Consider the following 17,754-nt stretch of genomic DNA (forward strand, 5'->3'; position numbering starts at 1 on the left):
TCCGGCATTTTTTTTAAATCGGCAATTTCTTCTGTAATGGTAATCACATTACAAATTCCTTCGGCCATTCCGATTCGTAATCAGCGGAATTTTCCAAGAAGTTGTCTGAAAAATAAAAAAAATGACCGAAGAAATCTACAAAAATATTGCCGAAAGAATTCTCGAAGAACATTTTGAAGGAATTTTGGAAACCATTACTATAAGAATTGCGTTTAAAATGTCCAACAGAATAGTCCAAGGAATTTAAGAGGTGCCAACAAATTTTCCTAGGAAATTTTTGAATAAAATTCAGAAGGTATTATGGAAGGATTTTCCGAAGGGAACGCTTAACAAATAAGGTCTTGTACTATTTTGCAGGTGTACCTATTTTGGGCACTTGCCGCTATAACTAAGTCAATTTCAAACCGATTGAGTTAAATTTTTGTACAGAGTGAGATACTGTGCGTGCCTAACTCTATACAAAATTTCAACTCAATCGGTTTGAAATTGACTTAGTTATAGCGGCAAGTGCCCAAAATAGGTACACCTTCCCATATGGTACAAGACCCTACCCTACCAAAGAAATCTTTAAAGAAATTAGTAAAGCACTTCTAAATGAAATTTTCAACAATACAAAAATTACATAGAAAATTAAAAAAAATGGTTAAAGAAATTCCCAAATAAATGCAACAGGAGCACACATTGAAATTACCAAAATAATTTTCATTGAATTGTTAAGCAATGTTCAATAGAACTACCGTGATTTAGGGTGAATATAATAACACTTTAAATTCAAACCAAGAGGTTACACATGACCATCATTTGCCTCCAGAGTTATTGAAAGATGAGTTTGAATTAGCTAGATTTAAAACTACATTCGGTTCATTTGTCTGAACTTTGTGCTTAGTGTTCTTGAAACATATTTTTCAACTTTCATTGTCGTTGCAATATTGCACAAGCAGTGAATCAAAATTCAACCATCGCGCAACAATAATGACAATGTCGCAACCTGTATTTGTTGCGACAAACAAACCCATGCGACATAAGTTTGTCCCAACTTAAAAATAATGGGATCAATATCGTACACCACGAGTTTAGAGATTTTTAAGCCTTGCATTGCGATTTTCGAACGGTAACTTCGAGTCGGTAAACACTGCAACTCTGGTGAAGCTCTATCATCAAACAATTTCGACTTTGGGTTAGCAATAATTGATTATTCACGAGTTGAAAAGTACGCAACAAATTCAGCTTCCGTTTTGTCTGCAACAAAAAATTTCGAGATCATGTCAGTATCTGTTACCAGTAGGGATAAAGAATAATCGTCGCACCTTCTTTGTTGCTTGTTTTGTGCCTCTTTTGTCTGACAATTCTCTTCACTGTGCACAAGTGATGGATATATGTATGAAGCCTTCAAGTAATTGCTGAACCCATTTTCGACCTCGAAGTTTTTATAATCATTCACATATATGCATAGAAGAGGATTTATTGGAAGTAATCACAAATTTTCGATAAATTAGCCAAACTGCTACCAAAATAATTCGAATCAATCGTCGAAAATAAATCTTAGTGTATTCCCAAAGGAATTGACGAACAAATTCTAAAAAAGCTACTGAACAAAATCATAAAACATTTGCTGAATTCTCTGAGAATTTGCCAAAGAAATTCACATAAAAATCATTGTAGGAATTTTGAAGATATTGCCCAGGAAATTTCCCAAATTTAGTATCGAAAAAAATAGCATAGTTTAAAAAAAGAAAAGTGCTAAATAAAGAATATCTATTAACGATAAACAAATCATTTCGAATCTATTTTGCAATACATTTTCGAAGAAATTCCCAAAGGAAGCAACAAACGATTGTTCGAATTTCCAAAGAAATCCTCGAAAGAATTCGCTCATAAACTAACGTTTAAATATTCAAATCAATTACTGGAACAATTCTCAAAACAACCGTCCCAAAAATCCTTAAAAAAGCAATTCTTGGAATAAGCTAGAAGTTAAAAACTGCATAACTGTATCAATCGATTTTATAGATTTTATCTATTTGATTGTAATAAAACTTTTATTGGCTATTTTTAAGTCTAGACTACTTAAAATACGAAAAAGTAGTGAAAGAAACGGTGGAAATAATCACATTCATAAATTGACCTTCTTGCCTAATGTTCTGGTCTTGAACGGATAGGAAGTAGTCATGGAACTGGTAGTTCGATAATGAATTCTTACCCTAGGTAGGCACAAAGGCACGAAGTGTATTCTATGGGGTCCACAGAATATGGCTTATGTAGTTCTCTTCCAAAAATATTTTTTTAGAATTTTTCCGGACTACCTAGTTTTATTTTCATTTTATATATTTTTAATTGCTGAGAAAATTTGCTTATGATTTCACAAAAAAAATGTGTCTACGATGCTTCATAGAGATTTAATTTTTATGTAAGTATTGCAGATTGGCATTACCTCTGTAAATCCCCGAAAAAAACAATATGAAATGATTGTTTAAGGTAGTGTCAACCTATTTTGCAACATGCATCATTACTTTGTAAATTCTTAACAAACATAACAATAAGTATTGTGATATTTAATCTTTCTTTATATAATATTATTTTGCATATACATCTATATTTATGGAGTTCATTAACTACACCCGCACTGGACATTGTCCTCTCCTCTTCTTGGCGTAACGTCCTCACTGGGACAAAGCCTGCTTCTCAGCTTAGTGTTCTATGAGCACTTCCACAGTTATTAACTGAGAGCTTCCTCTGCCAATGACCATTTTGCATGTGTATATCGTGTGGCAGGCACGAAGATACTCTATGCCCAAGGAAGTCAAGGAAATTTCCTTTACGAAAAGATCCTGGACCGACCGGGAATCGAACCCGTCACCCTCAGCATGGTCATGCTGAATACCCGTGCGTTTACCGCCTCGGCTATATGGGCACTGGACATTGCTGTTTTAATTATTGTAATGAGGTGCATAAGACTATTTCTAAGTCATTCAAACTTTTTTTTAACTACACAGAAAAACGAAATGTATAGAACGATGAAGGCATTGACGACGATGATTGTTTCCAAATTATACAGATTCTTCAACGTCACATTTCAAAGCTTTGAAAACAACCGAATATAAAGAAATTATTTGCTGACTAATGCATTCATTTTGATGATTTACAATTCCCAAAAGTCGACTCCAAAGCAGTTTGGTTATCCTAACGTTTACCGAAATTATTTTGAACTTTAATCCTCGGAATGATCAGAATTCGACTCTAGCAGCTTCAAACTGTTGTACTGGAAGACAAATATTTATAAGAAGCGATAAGACAAAAACTGCTCTAGATTCCTACGTTTAGAGCGTTAATTTCCTATTGCTTGGCACAGCACAAATCATTAACTATTTACCCCACAACGACCACCGGGTACGTTCAGCTTCTTTCATTCGTCGCATTCCATTGATTTTACTCAATGAACATAATTCTTATCCGTCCATTCATACGCAGACCGGTCGCCGCTGCCACCGCCCGGCTTGCAATATCAATAGACGATGTACTTTTGCCGACCATATATGTAGTGAGTCGATTTCGAACGACATTCTTAGAAATGATAAACCGATGACTATGCGCATAGACTAGAAGAACCACCGACGATGACAACGACCGTAGTCAGTGCAGTGGTCCAATAACAGACGATCAATACCCACATTCTGACTGAGCTATTTTCTAGGATACCTATACTGAGCTGTGAGGAGGAAGCTTCTTAGTCATATGCCACAATCCGAAGCGCGCAATTTCTTAATCACTCTATTTATTATTCATCCTGGAGTTGAATGGCTTTGCTGGGTAATTAATCAGCAGAATAACTTGTTTGCCGGCGTCCAGTGTCTAGTGTCGTCGGCTGTTGTTATCAGCAAGCGCACACGGTGAGCTGCATTTGTCGTTTGGTGGCTTGAACCGGTGTCGAAGCTGTGATGAAGCATCATCATCACCGTGTCTCGAGCTTCCGATGTGTGATAGATCGCCATCACATGAGCGAGCAACATAACCGCCATAAACATGGTCTTAAATTGAATTTAATTAATCCATTATTGGTCTGACATTAATGGAAGGCCCAGATTGGATTACACGGATGGTATCCATTTTCTTTTTCTTTTGTAGTATCTTGGCAGATTTCCGTACATTTAGTGCCCAGCATCTGCGGTGAGAAAATCCACACTCCAATCCCCTGACAGCGAAATAAGGGAAATCATTTTTCATCATTCAATTACTGTTTCGTCCACCTTCCCAAGTTACGGGAAAATCTTACTGCAAATAGATTACCGTCAATGGTGCCATCAATAGTGTAGCTAGGAGGCGGGCGTTTACATTGCCCATAATTCCAAAGGATCCATAGTTTTTTTTTAAGTTTGTTGTGAAATTGTCAGTAAGGGTATATAAGGAAAAAAAAAACATAAAAAAAAATCTGGACGACTTGCGTCATTTTGAAACATTACCTTGTAATATTGTAATTTATGACAAATACTTCTTCTAAGCTTTTTGAGATATTCGTTGAAGGATCAATAAAAAACAAACTGGAAAAAATATAAATTATAATATCGATGATTGTTTTAAATAAATATTCTTGTCAAAATTCACCAAGGCTTCTATTAGAAATCTATAAGGAAATCCCTTCGTAATTCTTCATAATAGTCATTCATTATCATGATAATTCCTGTAAAAATCTTCATTGAAGCTAAGATTCCTGCAAAAAAATCTAAGAATAGCTTCGAGCAGACTCCTGGTATATTTTTCGATAAGTTACTGGGAGTGAGGAAATGCAGTGGAGTGTCTAACATACAAAAGACCCCAGGTGTCCCTTTTAGGGATTATAAAGCTTATGATAATAATATAATGAAGCGCTTTTCACTCTAATGCTAGTTCTTCACATCATGAAAAGGAGGCGTTCCACGGAGTCATGTCAGTCGATCCTGAGCGACCATTTCAAAAATATCTGAAACTTTGCACAGTTTTTCAATTTCATCTAAATCGCCATTTTTCGATATCAAATTTTTATTTTGAATCACGACTAACTTTTCAAAAGGGTGTATGCGAAAATAGTTCAAAAATATTCTAAAAGCTGCACAGCAAAAACGGATTGTTCGATTGTTATGAATTTTTCAGCAAAGTTAGATAACTAAATGATGATTCCTAACAAAATATACACTGTGAAAAATTTCTTTTTTTACTTTAAAAAAATATGATCTTTGTCACAAAAACTCAAATATCTCAAAACCCTATCTTTTTACCAACGTCAATTTTTTAGGGAAAATGGCCCATTATATCAGCTATCTACCATAAAATTTTGGTGATGGTAAACTGATAAACAAAAAAGTTATAACATTTCAAACATTTCACAGTTTTTACATTTAGTAACAAAAAAAATTTTTTTTTCTGTGTAAATTATTTCGAGAATTATATGTTGCTGCTGATTTTATTGTAAAGGCTACCGCCTGAATTAAACAAGTTGTTTTCATGATATTTTTGTTTGATTATTCATAATTACTATAGTATCTATTTGAAACTTAGACGCGATCCAGTGTTGTGATCAAAAATATTGAGAGTGTCATACTTTTTATTGTACGTGACTGGTGAAAAGTTACCTTGATAGCGTTGAAAAGCTGTTGATCATAAGAAAAATGGAATTAAACTTATTTTTAAGACGAAAGCTGCATAATAAAAGTTTTATATATTCGCGTATACGTCTAGTTGATCTGCAAAAAAATTACCTCTTAGAGAACAGACTTTATGATCGGAAGAATGCGAGTAACTTCAACAACAACAAATGCATGAGAGGTACATACCACAGACAAACAGACGAAACGCCTAGAATAATATTCGTGAAAATCCATCGCCCAGTTCCCACTACCACCACCTGGTGGAAATGTTTCACGAAACACTGCGTTGTGCAATATCGTCATCAGAAGGCGCTAGTGTGAAACGTCAAACGCAAAGAAAAACGATGGGCACTCTTCTGGTTATGAAAGCCACAACCAAGATTCAAAATGATCGTTAAAGGCGTGGTCAATGAAAATTTCGTCAGTGTTACGTTTGTTTGTCTGTATACATACCATGACAATGCTCACGAAAAAGCAAAAAAAAATACTACCGCTATGGATATTAAAAATTTTATAGTAAATTTTTTCTTCAGCCAAGTAAACAACACCAAACTAGTCAGTTAAAACTAATAAGTGATTTTGTTTATTATAATCTAACGAACAACATGAACAATCGCTTTCTCAAAGGTCTTCAACTCAACGCTCTCTTGTAGACCGTTTGATGAAAAAAAATGTTCAAAAGAGTTACGAAATCTCACCGAAAGCACCATAGATAAACTGGTTATGCCCAAATTGAATACAAATTTACGCATTTGCACGTCCTGCCGTCTAGACTTTGACAGACGAGCCATCTGTATATCATCGGTAAAGCAGGGCGCAGGAAGTTCGAAAACGACAACAACTGAGAAATTGCCAGAAGTGCTAAGTGCAGAGAGTCATGCCACCATACCATCAGCGACATTTGTTTAAACAATATAATCACGCCCCTTTTCAAAAATGCTTTGAAATATACTTCAACATCTATACCCATTTCAATATTTTTAACGTTGCAAAACACGCTTTCAACATTCATCTTGAAGAAGAGGGAAAACACTTGTCCTCAAATGTAACAGCAAATTAATGAATAAACGACTAATGCGCGGAGGGCGTGATAAAATCGGAACATTACTGTACATATAATATACATAATACATAATAAAAACAGCTTGTTTTACTCACGCAAGGCCATTAACAATAAAATCAGCATCAAACTGCGATTTCCGGCCGAAATAATTAACACTAAAAAAAAATTATTACTAAATGTGAAAATTGTGAAATGTTTGAATTGTCAAAACTTTTTTGTATATTAGTTTATTATCACCAAATTTTTATGGTAGATTGCTAATCTGCCGTAATTCTGCAAAGTGACGTAAGCGACATTGATAGTTTTGGCCCATTTTTTGGTTATTATGCATAAAACTCTTGCTCATCCTTTAAGTTTCTTTCCAAAGATGATAGATTACGATTAGATCTTGCATTCTAATACAGCAGGAATACCACAGTGTTATTCTCACCCCAGATATTATAAATAATATACCAAAAAATATCGAAATTTTGAATGGCGCTTACGTCACTTTTCAGAATTACTGCAGTAATACAATGGACCGGTTTCCTTAAAAAATTACGTTGGTAAAAAGATAGGGTTTTGAGATATTTGAGTTTTTGTGACAAAAATGATATTTTTTAATGTTAAAAAAATATTTTTTTTCACAGTGTATATTTTCTTAGAAATCACCATTTAGTTATCTAACTTTGCTGAACAATAAAATCAGCATCAAACTGCGATTTCTGACCGAAATAATTTACACAGAAAAAAATATTTACCAAATGTGAAAATAGTGAAATGTTTGAAATGTTATAACTTTTTTGTTTATTAGTTTACCATCACCAAATTTTTATGGTAGATTGTTAATACAATGGACCGTCTTTCCCAAAAAAATTACGATGGTAAAAAGATAAGGTTTTGAGATATTTGAGTTTTTGTGACAAAAATGATATTTTTTAATATTAAAAAAGATGTTTTTTCACAGTGTATATTTTCTTAGGAATCACCATTTAGTTATCTAACTTTGCTGAAAAATTCATAGCAATCGAACGAACCATTTTGGCTGTGCAGATTTTTGAATATTTTTGAACCATTTTCACATACACCCTTTTAAAAAGTTAGTCGTGATTCAAAATAAAAATTTGATATCGAAAAATGGCGATTTAAATGGAACTGAAAAACTGTGCAAAGTTTCAGTTCAATAGAAAATCATGAATTAAAAAATTTCCTTAATTTTGATGCTGTTGCTTGGAATCGCTCAGTATTAAATCCAAAATGGCGGCTGTTGATTGGTGTTTTATGCTCTAAAACCATGCAGTATGGGTATATTTGGTATGGGGAAGATGTCCGGAGTCCTAAAGTGGCAACCAGAATATCCAAGATGGTGTTCTAAAATCCAAGATGTCCGCTCCCAATTCAAGATGGCGACATTTTAATTGTGTTTTGGGCTCTAAAGCCATGTTATATGAGTATATTCGGTGTGGAGAAGATATCCGAAGTCTAAAAGTTGCGACTAAAATTTCCAAGATGGCGGCCCACAATCCAACATGGCGGCCTAAAATTCCAGATGACAATGTGGTATATTTGGCATAGGGAAGAAGTCTGGATTAAAAAATGGCGACCAGAATATTCAATATGGCGTAACAAAATTCAAGATATTTTCACAATTTTTGCCTTAAGTCAAAATGTCAGGATCCAAAATCATGAAATATTTATATATTTGATATGAAGCAGATGTCCAGTCCGGAGTCCAAAAATGGCGGGGCAGAATATCCAAGATGGAGGTCTAAAATCAATGATAATGTCTCCAAGTTCAAGAAGGCGGTTGTTTAATGGAGTTTCAGGCTCTAAAGCCATGCAGTATGGGTATATTTGGTATGCGGAAGAAGTCTAGGGTTCAAAACTGGTGACAATAATATCCAAGATTGTGGACTTAAATCCAAAAGAGCGGCTCAAAATAAAGGATAGCGGCCTTTTTTAAGTTTAAGGATCAAACATCAAAAGCCAGTTACACGAATCATATCTGGTGCCATGAAATGGATTTTTGTTAAACGTTTGAAAGTGCGATATTCATCAACATTTTATTTGAGATTTGTTGAAATAGGGTTTCGAAGGCACGAGAAAGGCGCCATCACCGCTAGGTGGATTAATTAGGGTTTTTTCCTATATGATAGTACCCAGTGATCTATGTTCATAAGCTGTGAAATCTCAATATTGCCTTAATTGCACTTGGGACAGTTATGCTTCCACTGGCAGTATAGATCTCTACGAGAGTTTTTGTGTTGTCAATGGAATGGTAATGTAAGTAAAACATTAGTAGTACTTAAAAATCTACCAAAAATTTAAAAAGATTTCATTTTTCTGAGAAGATCAGAAACTTCTCTTTAAATTCTTCCAGGAATAAGTTAAAAAGTCTCTCTATGGTGAGGTCAAATGTTCCTCTCGGGTTTCTCTGGATTTCCTCGACGTAAATTATCATGAAACTTGTGTAGGACTTTCATTTTATCTCACTGCAGGAACTCTACCAGAAATATCTACGCGTAATTCTTTACGACTTTTATGAATCCACAGGGAAGGAATGATTTCGAGCATTTAATTTCTGCTTTTATTATCACCATAATTTTACGATACTTCTTCGGTACTACGTAAATTTTAAAATTTTTGAGGATTGTTTGTTGCCAACAAAAACCCGCCCTGAAGAACAAAACTGCCAAAAATGTCAGTCAGCCTGTGACGTTTCTGTCTAAGTTGATACACATTTTATTCAGCCGAATATACTATTGAATTTCTACCTCCCTACTGGGAAAATATCCCAGTTACGCCAATGCTCACCGTACATGCAACCGTACGCTAGGCGAGCAAATTCGAGTCGTCCTCCTAATTGACTTTGGACCGGGACCAGGGGGAGAGACAAATCTCATTTGATTAATTGTCGGATCTTTTTTTCTGCCCCGTAATACTCCCGCAGTCGGCTGCCGACAGCCAAAAAGTCAGCGATCATCGTGAACGCCGCCGGAGTCACACAAGATAAGCGGGCTCCCTTTGTCCGTGAACAAATAACAGAGCGATGCGACTTCAAGGACATACGGACTCGATGGCGCGCCGCAATGCTGCGGGATCATACTGCATTCGTAAATATAGCGGTTCTGCTTTCCCATGTGCGCCAGGCCCGGCCGGCTTTGTGACAATTTGAGTTATGATTGCCGCACTGAATTGAAAGATCAGGGCTGACAAGATGCTGTCTACTGAATCAATTCTGGAGCTTCTGGATTAGGGTCGCATTGTTCGGGAATAATGTTTGATTGATTGTAGCACTTATTGTGCCATGTTATGTCTGATGAGGGCCGATGTTGATGGTGGCGGGAGAGATAAGATTTCATGGCGGCTGCCTGCCGTTCGGTCAATGGTTCCCTCATATGACCTTTTGACATAGAAACAACTGTTTTGGTGTTGAACCAGTTGAAACAGTTGCACGCCTCAACAGCGACTTCGCCGTAGCAAGTGAATACAAATTAAAATAAATAAAACTTCCCATCCTCTGAACACGCTCCCGAAAGGGTTAACAACTCGCTACTCTCATCTTCCCCCTTTTCACACAATCCTACTATAAATTCCGTCGTCGAACGTCCTACGATGACACCAACTAACACACGACGAGTGCAAACGACTCCAGACAACACATCAACATTGTCGAGCCAGAAGAACATTAACTTTATTACCATCTCTGGGCGAAGAAATTATCATCTCTAGACGATCAACCAACACACTGCACTGCCACGCCAACCGGCAAGCAAGCAGGCAACTTCTGATTGTGCAAGGGAAGGGTCTCAGACTCCTTTCGTTGCTGCTGCTTGCTTCTCTCGTGTCTTCTAAGATGATGCTCCAGAGTTGTCAGTAGCAGCAGCAGCATCCCTAAAGTGCATAAAAAGTGAATCTTTCCTCCTCGTGGCTGCAGTAGCATCCAGAGACGACGCGAAAACAACCTCTGGAGGAAGAAATAGTCCTGCTCTGGTTGCCAGTCTGACGACGACGACCGCCGATGTTCGCCCGCGTAGTAGGGCTTTAATATGTGTGTTTATCCGAGCGAACATAAAACTTCCCTTTCGGTTGCGAGGTCCACAGGCCGGGTCGCTACGCTTGCTGGCTGGTGTTTGGACTTAAGAGGATGTTGTCTGACGAGAAAACTACAACAGGTCCAACCGTGTGGGAAGAACACGGAAGCAGTTAAGTTACGAGGGAAGTTCAACTTTGTTTGCTGGATGGATCGATACAGCAGATAGGTAGAATAATTTTGGTTTCTTGCTTGAAACACCCAGAAACACTCTGCTTGCTTTCAATCGATCAATTTTTTAATGGCTAATTCAAATGAAAAATAGTGATCGATTGGCCACTCGCATACGCGTAGAATCTCTGAGGAACTTTGGCGGACGAAGACGAGCTCTCGAGAACTGCTGGGGTACGGTAAAAGCAGCCATCAACAACGCAGAGGAGACCAACGTTGGGTATGTGGAACGGAGCCAAACTAACGATTTGTTCGACGATAGAGTAAAGTGGGGCAAAAGTTCGAGTGGGGTAAGAGTTTCTTTTGAAGTTTTTGAGCTCAATTCAAATTATTTCTTTCGGGTGTCAAGGTTGTTCGAACCCTTTTTCAAAAAGAGTCTTTCACTCCAAAAATTATGAAAATTGATCAATATTTCGAGAAGTTATGACAAAATGTTGGTTTTTGATCAAAAAATTGTAACATGCGATGGCCCTTGCAACGCATGGAATGAAATTTTAATGAAATCGAATTCGATATTTTATTTTGGGGCGTAACTGGGTATATTTTGAAGATGCTCTAGCATATATAACTTTTTGCAAAAAAGATTTGGAAATCGTATTTTACACATAGTGGGGCAAAAGTTCGAATTGTGGGGCAAAAGTTCGAGTCATGTGGCAACTTTGGGTAGAAACCTATAATTCTGCAAAATGTACATATTATCTCTAAGAGTGATGGAATTAGTGAGAAAATTCGATTAAAGTTGAAAAAAAAATGTTGTTTTATCTGAATTTGGCGGAAAACTACTAATTTTTGGTGTAGTAAATTTAACCCTGATTTGGGTAAAATCCAAATCGAATTTTAAAGTGTATTCCAGTTCTAACATCAAATATCAAGTGGTTTCAGGTACTCCTATTACCAAAGTGTCAAAATAGTGTGCTACGGTTAGCGAAATTCCACAAACACTAGATTCGAACTTTTGCCCCAGTGGTGGGGCAAGTGTTCGAATAAAACACACATGTACAAAAAGTGTTATAACTCAAAATTGAAAAGACATTTGGCGTAACTTTGTTCAGCAAAATTTTAGCTCATGGATGGTAGAATCACCACACGGTATTTATTTATTTTTATCTGCTTCGATTTTTTGATATAGGTCGAATTATCAACTAAGGTCGAACTTTTGCCCCACCTTACTCTAAGTATAGAGAGATTTTGGAAGGAAAGAAAGCAGCGAGGGCGATCATGCTGCAGCACGGGACCCGGCAGAACGTGGAGCGATATAAAAGAACGCAGAAACAGAAAGAAAAAGCTCCACCTGGAAGAAGCGGAATGTAACGAAATGGAACTGCTGCGTCGTTCACAAGAAACACGAAAGTTCTACTAGAACCTTAACGCATCCCGCAAAGGCTTTGTGCCGCGAGCCGAAATGGGCAGGGATAAGGACAGGAGAATCTTCACTGATGGACGTAAGCTGATCGAAAGGAGGAAGCAGCACTACGACGAACACCTGAATGGTACGGAGAACGCAGACAGGGAGGATCAAGACAGCGGAAGAAATGACTACGTCAGCATAGCAGGGAGCAACAACGAGCCAACCAACACCAACTTTGAGGTAAGTTAAGGAAGCTATCTAGCAGCTCAAGAACAATAAGTCAGCTGGTGAGGATGGTATCGGAGCTGAACTCATCAAGATGGGCCCGGAAAAGTTGCCCACCTGCCTGCACCGGCCAATAGTTCGAATCTGGGAGAACGAACAGCTATCGGAGGGGTGGAAAGAAAAGGTCATTTGCCCCATCTACAAGAAAGGCGACAAGTTGGAATGTGAGAACTTCTGAGCAATCACAATTCTGAATGTCGCCTACAAAGTGATATCCCAGATCATCGTCCATCGTTTTCACCCAAAGTTAATGAGTTTGAGGGAGTTATCAAGCCGACTTCGTTGAAGACCGCTCGACAACGGACCAAATCTTCACCATGCGACAAATCCTCCAAAAATGCTGCAAATACCAGGTCCCATCGCACCACCTGTTCATTGACTTCAAGGCGGCGCGGCGTACTACAGTATCGACCACAGAGAGCTATGGAAAATCATGGATGAAAACGGCTTCTCCGGAAGGCTTATTAGATAGATCGAAACGACGATGGACGGTATAAGAATCTGCGTAAGGGTTTCGGGCGATCTATCTAGTTTGTTCGAATCTCGCCGGGGACTACGACAAGGTGATGGACTCTCATGCCTACTGTTGAACATCGCCCTGGAAGGTGTTATGCGACGAGCCGGGCTCAACAGCCGAGGCACGATTTTCCCGAAATCCTGCCAATTTGTCTGTTTTGCGGATGACATGGATATTATTGCTACAACATTTGGAACGGTATCAGAACTGTAGAGTAGAGTGGGGCAAGAGTTTCTTTTGAAGTTTTTGAGCTCAATTCAAATTATTTCTTTCGGGTGTCAAGGTTGTTCGAAGCCTTTTTGAAAAAGAGTCTTTCACTCCAAAAATTATGAAAATTGATCAATATTTCGAAAAGTTATGACTAAATGTTGGTTTTTGATCAAAAAATTGTAATATGCGAAGGTCCTTCCAACGCATGGAATGGATATGTAATGAAATAGAATTCGATATTTTATTTTGGGGCGTAACTAGGTATATTTTGAAGATGCTTTAGCATGTATAACTTTTTGCAAAAAAGATTTGGAAATCATATTTAACACATAGTGGGGCAAAAGTTCGAATTGTGGGACAAAAGTTCGAGTCATGTGGCAACTTCAGGTAAAAACCTAAAATTGGGTAAAATGTACATATTATCTCTAAAAATAATGGAATTAGTGAGAAAATGCGATCAAAGTTTAAAAAATTTGTTGTTTTATCTGAATTTGGCGGAAAACTACTAATTTTTGGTGTAGTAAATTTAACCCTGATTTGGGTTAAATCCTGATCGAACTTTAAAGTGTATTCCAGTTCCAACATCAAATATTAATTGGTTTCAGGTATTTCTATTACCAAAGTGTCAACATAGTGTGCTACGGTTAGCAAAATTTCACAAACACTAGATTCGAACTTTTGCCCCAGTGGTGGGGCAAGAGTTCGAATAAGACGCACACATACAAAAGGTGTTGTAACTCAAAATTGAAAAGACATTAGGCGTAACTCTATTCAGCAAAATTTTAGCTCATTGATGGTAGAATCACCACACGTATTTATTTTTATCTGCTTCAATTTTTTGAGAAAAATTGATTTTTCAACTAAGGTCGAACTTTTGCCCCACCTTACTCTACACCCGCCTTAAACGTGAAGCAGCAAAGATCGAACTCACGGCGAACGCGTCGAAAACGAAGTGCATGCTAGCAGGTGGTTGAGCACTTCGTCTACCTCGGGTCCACATTAACGGCAGACAACAACCTTAGCCGCGAAATACGAAGACGTATCATCAGTGGGCTCCACAAGAATCTGCGGTCGAAAAAGACTCATCCTCGCACCAAGTGTACCATGTACAAAACATTAATAAGCACTCGAAGTGTTTGAGCGACGGGTGCTTAGGGCCATCTTTTGCGTTGTGCAGGAAAACAATGTGTTGCGGCGAAGAATGAACCACGAGCTCGCTGCACTCTACGGCGAACATAACATACGGAAGGTAGCAAAAGCTGGACGGATACGATGGGCGGGGCATGTTGTGAGAATGCCGGAAAACAACCTTGCAAACCTAAGTAACATTTTGATGACCAATAAGTTATTTGGAGGTTTTGGAAACCATCATAAAACCTAATACCTTTTATTTTGGTTTATTGATAGTCTGAAGAACCTCTTCCGGACTATTTGACTAAAAAGTATTGCTTGCTTGTACAAGACCTGGAGGGCAGCGTGCAGAACGATCTGGCAAATGTGGGACGAGGCCGAGGATAGAGGACTGTAGCCACGAGCCGAGTGTTGTGGCGAAGAATTGTTGATTCAGTTTCGAACGATAAATTTCAAAGTACAATATTGAAATCCTAAAAAAATCCACACATTTCGTCAAAAATATTCCAAATTCCCCGGTAAAAATAAGCCCTGAAACTTCACTACATATGTTCCGGGTCATTTGACCGAAAACCATTTGGCCGGAAGGATCATTTGCTCGAACGCCGTTTTAACGAAAATGAATGATGAACTCAAGCGATAATGTCACTTTTATCCACATCGAGTAACTAACAAGAAGAGCCGCTTGGCCGAATGCCATTTGACTAAATGTCGGATTGTTTGGCCGAATGCCGTTTAGTTGTACTGCTATAGCATACATTAGTTTTCTTGGTAATGTGGTCTTCGCAGGTAGTTGAAGAGCATGCATGACTTTCCTCCTCAGCGTCCGCTGCATGGGATGAGGTAAAAGTAGATTGTTTACATTACATCGAAATTTTCAACTGTCGCCTTAACCCTCTTATACCCAAATTTGTGATTCTGATCTAAATGTAATTTTTCGTCGCCTAAAATCGATTTAAACATGTTTTGGAAGTTAATTCTTTTTAATTCTAGATTTTGTGAATTTTGGTTTTTAATTTTTCTAAATTTTTTGGAACATCCCTACACTTTCATATTTTTCCTGCAAGCCTATTTGGTATACCGATTTTTAAGATGAAAACATTTGAAATTTTTATGTTTTTTTTTATTTCTACTTTTTTTCATGGAATTTTTTATTGTCCGTGTAATTTTTAGGAAAATCATTTAAGTGTGTGTTAAATTTCCTGAAACTCTTTTACAATAATCGAATGATTAGGGAAAAAATTAAAACACGCGAATTGTTGCGATTAAATACAAAAGATACAATGAAATCTGAAAGGTGACCAAAACACCAATTTCTCAATGATTTTTCAAAAATGTTGATACGTTTTAAAAGACACCAAAAACCATTTTGAAATATACAGAACAGTCCTAAATATCCGCTCAAAATATAAAAGTTTTGATTGGCAAGAAAAAATACAAAAATGGGGCTAGTAAATAGTAGGGTATTAGAGGGTTAAATTGACTCATATGTATTTTATTTTAGAAGTTGCTTCTTAGTAAAAAAAATACAAATGAAAATTGACTTTTTCATTGGAAACAGATGAAGAATGAGCCAACGAAAATGCGGAAGATTGTCTGATTGAAGATGTTACAAGAGCTCCTCAATGTGATAGTATACAATAATTAAAAATACCTATGGATCTAGAAGATTATTGGCTCGTTTGATTTTCTAGAGTGTGCTTTGCTCATGCAGAGCTGTCGAAATTTCCTGCAAATTGTCAAGTAGTGACATAGTGTATGTATTGGAATATTTGAGTTTGATATATGCAGAGCTTGCAGAATAAGCAAAACTCTGATTCAACTGAAATTTTACATTTAATGAAGGTGTATTATATTAGTGCAAACTATTTTGCTGCACACACTGGTACCAACTCAACTCAACACATGTGTGTAGGTCGACCCAAAGAAGACATGATAACACCAGCAACGAGAGACGAAGCGGTTGGAAATGGCCTTTCTTCGGTATGTGCGCATCCCCGGCTCCTCATTTCAAGGGAAGAATCTAATTTATATTCATTAGGCGTATTAAGCACATTTTATTGTGTGGCGCTGACTGTGTGCACCAACAGAAAGAAGATGCTCTCTGCCAAGTGCCAAGTGCTTTAGTGCTTTTGGCCGCAGGCCACGCGGAAGCATTCAACAATATTACAGCCACAGAGAACAGACATCCAAGTCCAGTTCCGAAACTGTGTAAGGAATTTAACGGCCATTTGAAATCGGCAACTCAAGTGGCAATAGCGTGGCGCTGCAATCGGTTAATTTCCCATACTAATTTAATTCACCACTTGAAATGTTTCAATTCACCACTGACTGTGGCAATATGGTGTTTGGTGGCGTTAGTGTTGTCATCGTGTATTGGTTTGCAACCTTACTCAAGTAAAGATTCAAATCCTTACACAACTTTCCGAATGAAATTTGTTCTAGCCTGGATGTCTGTTCTCTGTGTTACAGCTACCTACACACCATCATCGCATCATCGGTCGGAACGGAACTGTACGAACTGTAAATTCCCCGCAAAGGACTTCCTTCCAATCGATAAAAACAAACCCCTTCCGCCAACTATCGATTCTTCCGCCATGGGTTCCATGCAGATGGGTACTATGCAAATGGCAAATTCCGAACAAAATGGGAAAACTTATCTATTATTATTCATTTTTCTCCGCCGAATTCGACGACCGAGCGACTGAAACATAAGTAGAACCTCTTCAGCAGCCGAGCCAGCCGGGGTTCAGGGTACTCTAGAGCCCGAACCAAGAAGACACGAACGACGAGCGGTCGGTCGCAGGCACATGTGCACCGCACATGTGTTCCTTTTCCTTTCTGAGGTTATGTCGCACATATATGATTTGAGTTTGTTCCTGGTTCTGTTGAGTTCAGTTCGTTTTTTTTCGGGAAGGCACTTTTTCATCTCACTTTGCCAATCCAATATCTTATGCTGCATGGTTCTTTCTCGTTCGTTGTCGTTATCTTCCACATTCCTTTCGGGACTTGATTGTGCAGAGTAGAGGGAGTTCGGCGTGAAATGTGCTGCTGTAGGGAAAAGGATGATTTCATCTTCTGTATATTGAGGTTGGGAACAAAATCCAATATGTTACCACAGAGAACAGACATCCAAGTCCAGTTCCGAAGCTGTGTAAGAAATTTAACGGCCATTTGAAATCGGCAACACAAGTGGCAATAGCGTGGCGCTGCAATCGGTTAATTTCCCATACTAACTTAATTCACCACTTGAAATGTTTCAATTCACCACTGACTGTGGCAATATGGTGTTTGGCGGCGTTAGTGTTGTCATCGTGTATTGGTTTGCAACCTTACTCA

The 17,754-nt window shown here is 37.8% G+C and overlaps 1 protein-coding gene and 1 long non-coding RNA gene across 6 annotated transcripts in view; one reads left to right on the top strand and one right to left on the bottom strand.

The window, feature by feature from the left end:
• The window catches only part of LOC109401345 (synaptic vesicle membrane protein VAT-1 homolog-like), a 209,701-nt gene that overhangs the window by 101,759 nt on the left and 90,188 nt on the right, over positions 1-17,754 (bottom strand). The gene's annotated exons all lie outside the window — the stretch shown is intronic.
• On the top strand, positions 11,052-17,466 carry LOC134288358 (uncharacterized). Its single transcript, XR_009997919.1, has 2 exons — positions 11,052-11,187; positions 12,101-17,466. It is a non-coding gene; the product is annotated as an uncharacterized LOC134288358 (long non-coding RNA).

Source organism: Aedes albopictus, chromosome 2 (assembly GCF_035046485.1).
Source record: "Aedes albopictus strain Foshan chromosome 2, AalbF5, whole genome shotgun sequence".
NCBI lineage: Eukaryota > Metazoa > Arthropoda > Insecta > Diptera > Culicidae > Aedes > Aedes albopictus.